The 9010-nt window shown below is 44.4% G+C and overlaps 1 pseudogene; it reads left to right on the forward strand.

The window, feature by feature from the left end:
• The first annotated feature begins 7090 nt into the window (after nucleotides 1-7090).
• On the forward strand, nucleotides 7091-8576 carry LOC140353614 (zinc-binding protein A33-like; annotated as a pseudogene).
• Nucleotides 8577-9010: the final 434 nt, after the last annotated feature.

Raw genomic sequence — 9010 nt, forward strand, 5'->3', positions numbered from 1 at the left:
GTTTTCAATAGTAGCATTTAGTACTCGTTTGGACAGTTTTATTTCAATGTTGATGTTGTGAATCATATTTAGTTTTACTTTCAAAGGTAAAAAAAAGATATAGAATTTGTACGAGTGACGTTTTTGTTGGAGAACAAGAGGCTGTGTTACGTTTGGAGTCAAACATGAGGTCATAAAGTGCCTTTTAGTGCTTCTGTTCCAGTCATAAACAAACTATTCACACGGAGAAACATCAGAGCCCAGAAGTCCACCTCAGAGTTTGTTTGGAGCTCTCTGAAGGCGGCTTTAGTCACCCTTTAATGGAGGAGTGGGTGATTACACCCACCCCTTTAATGGAGGAATGGGGGATTACACTGACCCCTTTAATGGAGGAGTGGGGGATTACACCCACCCCTTTAATGGAGGAATGGGGATTACACCAACCCCTTTAATGGAGGAATGGGGGATTACACCAACCCCTTTAATGGAGGAATGGGGGATTACACCAACCCCTTTAATGGAGGAATGGGGGATTACACCAACCCCTTTAATGGAGGAATGGGGGATTACACCAACCCCTTTAATGGAGGAATGGGGGATTACACCAACCCCTTTAATGGAGGAATGGGGGATTACACCAACCCCTTTAATGGAGGAATGAGGGATGTTACATGAATTGAGATCAAATTGAAATCATGATTTCAGCTCTAATGGAGCTCGTATTCTTCTAAACTCTAAACTGGGCTCTGATGAGTTCTGAAGTACAAGACAAAGATTTCTATCTAAAATATGCATCGTAAATAAAACCACAATAAAAAAAGATATATATATATATATATATATATATATATATATATATATATATATATATATCAATATTGACATTGAAAGACATGTCCCTTTGAGCTGTGTTTACATGTGAGCCTGGTCAGCACAGGCCCATCCTGCACTTTATGACTGGACATGGAGGCGGAGCTTGTGCGGGTAACAACTAAATCTATTTTCATAAGAAACATGTGGAGCACTTTAAGTTCAGGTCCTGTATGCTGTGTGTGTGTGTGTGTGTGTCCTGTGTGTGTGTGTGTGTCCTGTGTGTGTCTGTATGAGTGTGTGTGTGTGTGTGTGTGTGTGCGTAGGTGAGCCTGTGTGTGTGTGTGCGTGAGTGTGTTTGTGTGTGTGTGTGCGTGTGAGTGTGTGTTCTGTGTGTGTCTGTATGGGTGTGTGTGTGTGTGTGTGTGTCGCTGGTGCTAAGCACTCATGGCTGTTTCCTGCAGAAGCAACTCATTCTCCCAGTGAAGCTTTTATTGTGAAAATGTCATTTAATCATCCATGTTTGAAGCAACACCATATGTTAGCTATCTTCCATTAGCCTCAGAGTTAGCGTTAGCCCCAGAAGCACCAGGGGGCGTGTCCATCCTGGTTATTACACTGCACAATCTAAACTTTCTTTTCTAGACTTTTCCCTTTGATATCGTCGGCTTTTTGTGCCGTACAAAACATGAGCAAGTTTTGTGGTGTTGCTTCAAAACTCCCAAATTGCATTGACTTTTAATCTTGTACAAATTACAACCTGTCAAAAGTGTCGCTAGGCAACGCACGTTACAAGAGTCAAACCAAAACTGATCAATCTGAATTTTTGCACTAAACTTGAATATTCCAGTCCTTTTTACGTGTGTGCGACGGTCGAGCGACGTCTCAAGCCGAGAGCGTAGTATTTGCACAGCGTCTCCATGGAGATGCGTCTCTGCGCAGATGCGGCTCGTGAGCGTCCGCCTGCTGGTGGACCGGTGCAGGTGCAACTGTTGCGTCCGAGATGAAAGAGACGACAAACCCGAGCACCAGAGCCACGTTTCCACCTTAAACTTTCTCTAATTACTGTCACTGTCGTGTATTATTTAGAGAAAACGATGCTTGTGAATACTATGTCAAAAGTGTATTATTTGTATGATTTTATTCTTTTTTTTTACAACAAATCAGTCAAATGAATCCATCCCCACTTTACCATGACGTCAGTGGCTCAATCGTCCGGCTGAGCGTTAGTTTGTGTGAGAAGTCGGGAATAGTTCATCTGGGAGAGAACCGAAAGTGAAAAGGATGAGGAAAGATCGCTGTGAGCGCCGAGCGAACTGACCAGACCTTTAAAAACCCTAGTGGTCAGTCGTGAAGCGAAAGGACGAGAAAAAGGACGAGTAAAGCGGTAGACGAGGAGCATGTTCGCCTGGCGTCGGCGAGACAAGGCGCGAGCGCACGGGCATCTGGGCCTTTAAGTCGCTTCGCTGTGAAACGGGACCGATTGTCAGACGCTTCCGCACTCACAGGGTCAAAGTGGAATTCCTGGATCGTCTCCGTAGAGGTCAGAGGTCATATAAGTCCATCTCACTCACGGTCGTCTTTTCTAGAACAAGCTCCATTTCTTTTTTTTTCGTCTTATTTGCGGCGAATCCTCCGGCAGTCGAGTAAAAAACTAGAACAAAACAAAGCAGAAATACTTTAAAAAGTCTTACGTCACTGGCAGATCATTTATCTTACGCCGATAAACAGCTGGAAACAGAATCCTGAAACAAAAACAACCGCAAAGTAAAAGTATTAGTGATGTCACAATGTCACATTTTAGTCTCACGATTATTGCATCACTGAAAATCATCACGATTTATCGATTATTCACGATTTCTGAGACCAAATGAGAGCTGTGACCGGTTTTACCAAATGTCACTTTTTCTGACAAAACGTACAAAATGTGACAAAAACTGCCAGATAAAAAAAGTACTTTACATTTAAGGCATTTTGTTTGGCCTCTATTTGTTCAAAAACGCTTCTAAAACGGTCCCGATTATTGCTTTTTTTTAGTCCGTTCGATGATGTTGAGACCTGAATAATCACGATTATCGATGAACCCGACGATCTCGACGTCCCTTAAACAGCGGATGCTTTTTATTCGCAGCTTAAAAACGTTCGAGGAGAACCTGCAGGAATATCGCGGCGACAAAACACCCGGCGGTGAAGAGTCCGCTGCGAACGAGGGCCGGAGCCACACACGCCGCACGCACATGGACGAATAAAACGTGGATTCCCTTTGGCCGACACCGGGTGGCGACGGTGGGAGCGTGCGGCGCTTTCCTTTCACTCATGGATTGAATAAATACCTCTCTCCATCTCGTCCTCCGTCGTGTGGAGCGGTTCTGCTTTGACCCGTCTCAGTTCGTCGTGCGCCGTCCGTCCAAGCGGTCGATACTGTTAATGTGGCGTTATTCACCGTAACAATATGCAAATTATGCGTGTGTCTTTGGGGGGGCGGGGCAAGTCCAGGGCTCGGCGTTAGCGACGGCGCCAACGAGGGAAGGTCTCAGTTTTGTCTTTGGAACGAGCCGCGAAACGAAACGTGACAAAATATGACTTCCGTCCTGGTTTGAAAGAGCTCACGTTTGTCTCGTTTCTGTTCTTAATCAGCTCTTAACACAAACTCTTTCACAGATTTTAGTTAAAGACGATAATCTCCATGTTCTGTTTCGCTCATGTCCAAAGCGACAGTTTCAATTCGATCCGTTTTTTTTAAATATTTCCCTCTCAAACTGAACAAAAACGAGGCACAAACACGTCACTTTGCGTCAGGCAGAAGCGCTGAATGTCCCGTCCGCCCGCCACGGCCGGTGAAAAGGTCCAGCCCTGGTTTTTGCTCCGTCACAAATCATATCTGAGAAACGACACAGACTTTTCTGTTTGTGAAAATCTTTGTTGTGAAAAATTGCTTTAGAGACTTCAGGACATGGTTTTGTGTTCGCACTTTAAACAATAAAAAGAACATTGAGTCACACGGTTTCTGTCTGTTTATAAAAGTCTTAATCATGGAAAAATACAGAGAATTATATAAAAAAAAATACTCAAAATGTTGGTTATAACAGGAAGTTGAAACCCATGGATTAGAAATAACTTTAATAAAACAAGTGTTGAAAAAAGGTATAAAATAACTCACAAAACAGAAGACATTTTTAACCAATTTCTCAAGTGTAAATAATACACATTGGTATTGGTTTCTGACAGACATGTGACCTGTGCCACCGGCGGCCATTTTGGTTCTGATGCCTAACGTAAACAAACGTAAGACGCCAAAAGAAATGAGCACAAACGGCTCAAATATCAACATCCCTGACCTTTACTGTGGTTCTGACCTTGACTCGGTACAAAAGTCCAGCTGCATTTTTAAAACACAAACGTGGCTTTGTTTTCTTGAGTTATGTAGAAAATGCTAATAAATGATTAGCTTTGGTGAAAGAGGCCAAACATAATGGACTCTAAGAAATCTTCTAACACCTGAAACACGTGTGTGAAACGTTCCCCGTGTGGTAATAGTGTTGTAGTAAATATCAATCAAGTTTTAGTTTGATTTTGAGCTTTTAGTGCTCACTTTGATGAATGTCTTTGCCATATTTTTGCTGACTGCCCCAAGAGACGTTCAGTAGCTAAAACCGACAGTTTTCACCCAACATTTGTGATGTTTCCCGTAGAAACAGTCTCCGACCCGCCGCAATCGAACTCTTCTTGACACGTGACGTACGTGGGCATGAACCAATCGTGGCTCAAAGCATGTTCTAAACTGTTGTTTTACTATATTGACGACATTCTAATGAAAAATGTGTGAAAATTTTGCGATTCTAGAGGGTTTATTGAGTTATGGAGGAAAACTGGAAATCCAGAGACGCTGAAGAAAACAGAAGACTGGAAGACGAGATAAAAACAGTGAGAGCCCAGAACAAGAAAGAGGATTTTGCACCTCTAAAATCAGAACTGCCTCGAGAAGACACGGATGAGCGCTTTGTTCAACTGCAGTCCAAGAGAGACAAAAGGTCCAACATGATCCAGAAACTCGCCAAAGAGTCTCATTGGAAGAAGAAATTAGAGGCAGTAAAGCCACCGCATGTCACCAAACACTTATAGAAACAGAACACACGGCACTGAATGATCATTTTAGGGAAATGACCAAAGAGTACAACGATCTAAAGGTTAAAGGCTCTAAACACGAGGAAAAGATCAGAAGGATTGAGTTTATGAAGACTGCGAATGACAGGGAATTGACGAGCTGCAGCGGGAAATGTTCAAACTCAAAGCCACGTGTGAGAGTCAATAAAGAAGGAGCAGATACTGAGGCTGTAAATAAGCAACTACTGTAACTTGAGAAAGAATTACAAATACTTAAAAAGCCTGAGGAAGAGATTCAGAAAGTGTGAAATCTCAAACTAGAGAATTGCAGCTTGTACAAACACACTTTGACATTGAAGGATCATATTTTAAAAAAGAAGCTGCTAGAAATAAATCCTGCACACTGTCTTACTTGCAAGGTGAAATGTATTTACAGATAGAGAGGCAACGTTTCAGGAACTGGGCCTTCGTCAGGCAAATGGGTGACTGAGGCTGGGGCAGAGGTTTAAATAGGAGTGGCCACTTACAGACACCAAAGCAGATGTTTAGAACGCATCAGAGCAAGCGCAAGCATCATCAAATATACCGTAAAAGACATTGTCAGTACCCAAAAAAGGACAAATAGTGACACCTAATAATGAATTCCACATACGTTAAGAATAGTGACTAATACAGTACAAAATTAAAAGCAGAATAAAAGTATACATAGATGTATTGAATAAAGCAAACAGGTCTATGGAAATAACCCTGTGAGTTGAATTAAAAAATATATGTGTATTGTATATCATCTTCAGAGCCGTTACAGGAAAATGTTGAGATTGAACTCATCATTCAACTCCTTAGGACCAAGTGTCTGCAGGGTATGAATCCAATACGCTTCCCGTTGTTTTAATAGTAGGTCATGTCCCCTCCTCTTGGGGACAGAGGAACATGTTCAATACCGCAAAGTGTGCAAACGTTGTGTTGACGGTCGTTAAAATGAACCGCCACGGGATAATCCCTGTCATTGCACCTGATGGCGTTTTTGTGTTCGCTGATTCACTGTTTTAGTTTCCTTTTGGTTTTGCCGACATAGTCCAGGCCGCAGGGACATTGTAAAAGATACACAACATGTGTGGATGCACATGTTATAATGCTCTTAATGAAGAACTTTTTCCCGGAGTGAGGATGTTGGAAGTTTTTACAGTGTTGCACTGTGCACAGTTTCCACATCTATAGTTTCCATTTTGGAGGGGAGACAGAAGTGTTTGAGTGGGTGTCGCTGCAGGGGTGACATTGGTACGAACGAGGTGATCTCTCAGATTTTTGCCCCTTCTGTTGACAAACAAGGATGGATATTTGAAGGAAGTTCCGGATCAGATTTGAGGATGTGCCAATGGTTCCTGAATATGGTTCAAAAAAAGAACTGCTGAAAGTGCATTTGAAGGGGCTTAAAAGTGAGGACAAGACTTAGAAACAGCGGCCTGAAGAAGGAAACCTGGGATCTGGACGGGGTTGACAGAACGGAGCTTGTCAAATGGTCTGTGGCCGAAAAGATGGAATCAGAAGATTGCAGCGCGGGAACGATGACCTGTATAATGCAACGTATGCTCAAGAAGTTCTGAAAATTTGTGAAAGGAACGGGAAAAAACTGGGGGGAAAAGGAAGAAGCTGAACAAACGGGTCAATAAAGTGCAGCTTTAGATCTGAGACGTTTGGAGGTGCTACTTAGAGCTAGAAGCATAAGGGATAGAGCTTTATAATAACTACACCGTTTACAGCCTTAACAAAGTCTTTCCTCATGCTTAGTCATAGTGTGATCCAGTTTTAGTTCCCGGTGTAGTCCCAGGTAAATTAATGTGGTGCGAGTGAGAACACAGTAAGAACCTCCTAAATCTGGATCTAAATCTGGTGTTCAGGTAAACTGTGGATTATCTCTGATCTCAAACTCAGGAAAACTCTCTTCACATGTTTCTAAACTGGAGGAGGTGTTCTTGGTGACATCTAGTGGCAGAAAATTTGTTCAGGATGTAATAAATTCATAATTTATTAAATTATCTGTGTAAAATGGATAATTAACAGATGTTACAGCCAATGAACGTCACAACAGCGCCCCCTGCTGCTGCTGCTGCTGCTGCTGCTGCTGCTGCTGCTGCTGCTGCTGCTGCTGCTGCTCAGACTCTCACTCAGGTGTGAACGACTCTTTCAGAGGAAAGTGAAAGAGTTGAGTCAGTCTGCAGCAGGGCGTCGCACACAGAGGACACAGACCTGTGAGTCTTGTGACTTTTGTTGAAATGGAGCAGATCTCTGCAGTGGAGGACTTCCTGACCTGTCCTGTGTGTCTGGACCTTTAAAGAACCAGTGTCTCTGGGCTGTAACCACAGCTTCTGCTCCAGCTGTCTGCACCACTACTGGGACAAGAACAAGACCAAGAACTGCCCCGTGTGTGTGAGAGTTTCCATTAGTGAACTTTGCTCTGAAACAACTGAGTCTTTCCTTTTCAAAGAAGGAGCCGGCTCCAGCAGGAGAGAGGGAGAAGTTCTGCAGCTCACACCCAGAGCAGAGCCCTCTGTTCTGCCTGGACGAGTGTCGCCCTCTGTGTCCTGTGTGTGAGTTCTCTCTTCACTCTGGACATAAGGTGGTGTCTGTGGACTCAGCCGTGAGTGAACTGAAGGAGCAGCTCCACTCACAGCTCCAGCCTTTGGCCCAGAGGAGAGAGCAGGCCTCAGCCTTACAGCGACAGTATGAGGAAATAAACCTTCACGCACAGACACAGGTGAAGGAATGTGAGCGACAGATCAGGGCGAAGTTTGAGCGGCTGCACCGGTTCCTCCAGCAGGAGGAGGAGTCTGTGCTCAGAGCGCTGAGAGAGGAGCAGAGCAGACAGGCCCAGACCATAGAACCACAGCTGCAGAAGATCAGGGAGAAACTGTCCACTCTGGAGCAGAACATCCTCACTGTGGAGGAGCAGCTGAAGAGACAGAGCATGGACTTTATCAGAGAGTAAAGACACACTCACAAAACCACCCAGACTCTGCTCTCACAGCCCGGCCCAGAGCTGGGACCAGGACTCCTGATAAACCAGGCCAAAGTCCTGGGCAACATGGGCTTCAAGGCCTGGGACAAGATGAGGGCCCTGGTCCACTACAGTCCGGTCCTTCTGGACCCAAACACTGCAGACAGATGGTTCTATCTGTCTGAGGATCTGAGGGGAGTGAGACATGGAGAAACTGAACATCAACAGGTCCCTTTAAATTCAGAGAGATTCACTAAATATGCAGATGTCCTGGGCTGTGAGGGCTTCAGCTCCAGCTCACACCAGTGGGACGTGGAGGTCGGGGACCATCCGGGATGGACCATTGGTGTGACCAAAGAGTCTTTCGACAGGAAGAGAGAGAGAAAAGCTACTCCAGAAAATGGACTCTGGTGTTTAGCTCTTTACAGTGGAAAATACATTGATGTTGTTTGTAAAACTCTGAAGCTAAAGCGAAGCCCTCAGAAGATCAGAGTCCGACTGGATTATGACAAAGGGAAACTGTCTTTCTCTAACACTGAGGACATGTCTCTGATCTGCTCTCATGAAGAAAGACTCACAGAGAAAATGTTCCTGTATTTCTCTGTTGGTGAAGCTGGAGACGCTAAAACCAAAGAGATTAAAATATGTTCCACTGAAGGACTTTAAACCTTTTCATCTTAATTCAAACGTTTCCTGGTCTAAAACACCATTTTGTGTCATTTATCAATCAAATGGTCAAATAGCCCAGCAGTTTCAGGAGCCGCAGCACGGCCATATAGCCTCATGGCTAACCCTAACCTTAACCTTAACCCTGACCCTGACCCTAACCCTAACCTTAACCTTAACCCTGACCCTGACCCTGACCCTAACCCTGACCTTGACCCTGACCCTAACCCTAACCCTGACCCTAACCCTGACCCTGACCTTGACCTTGACCCTAACCCTTACCCTGACCCTAACCCTGACCCTTACCCTGACCCTAACCTTAACCCTGACCTTGACCCTAACCCTGACCCTGACCCTAACCCTAACCTTAACCCTGACCCTGACCCTAACCTTAACCCTGACCCTAACCCTGACCTTGACCCTAACCCTTACCCTGACCCTAACCCTGACCCTTAC

The sequence above is a fragment of the Eucyclogobius newberryi genome, unplaced genomic scaffold (genome assembly GCF_026437365.1).
Source record: "Eucyclogobius newberryi isolate DKJ021-1_F unplaced genomic scaffold, fEucNew1.0.hap1 SCAF_9, whole genome shotgun sequence".
Taxonomy (NCBI): Eukaryota; Metazoa; Chordata; class Actinopteri; order Gobiiformes; family Gobiidae; genus Eucyclogobius; species Eucyclogobius newberryi.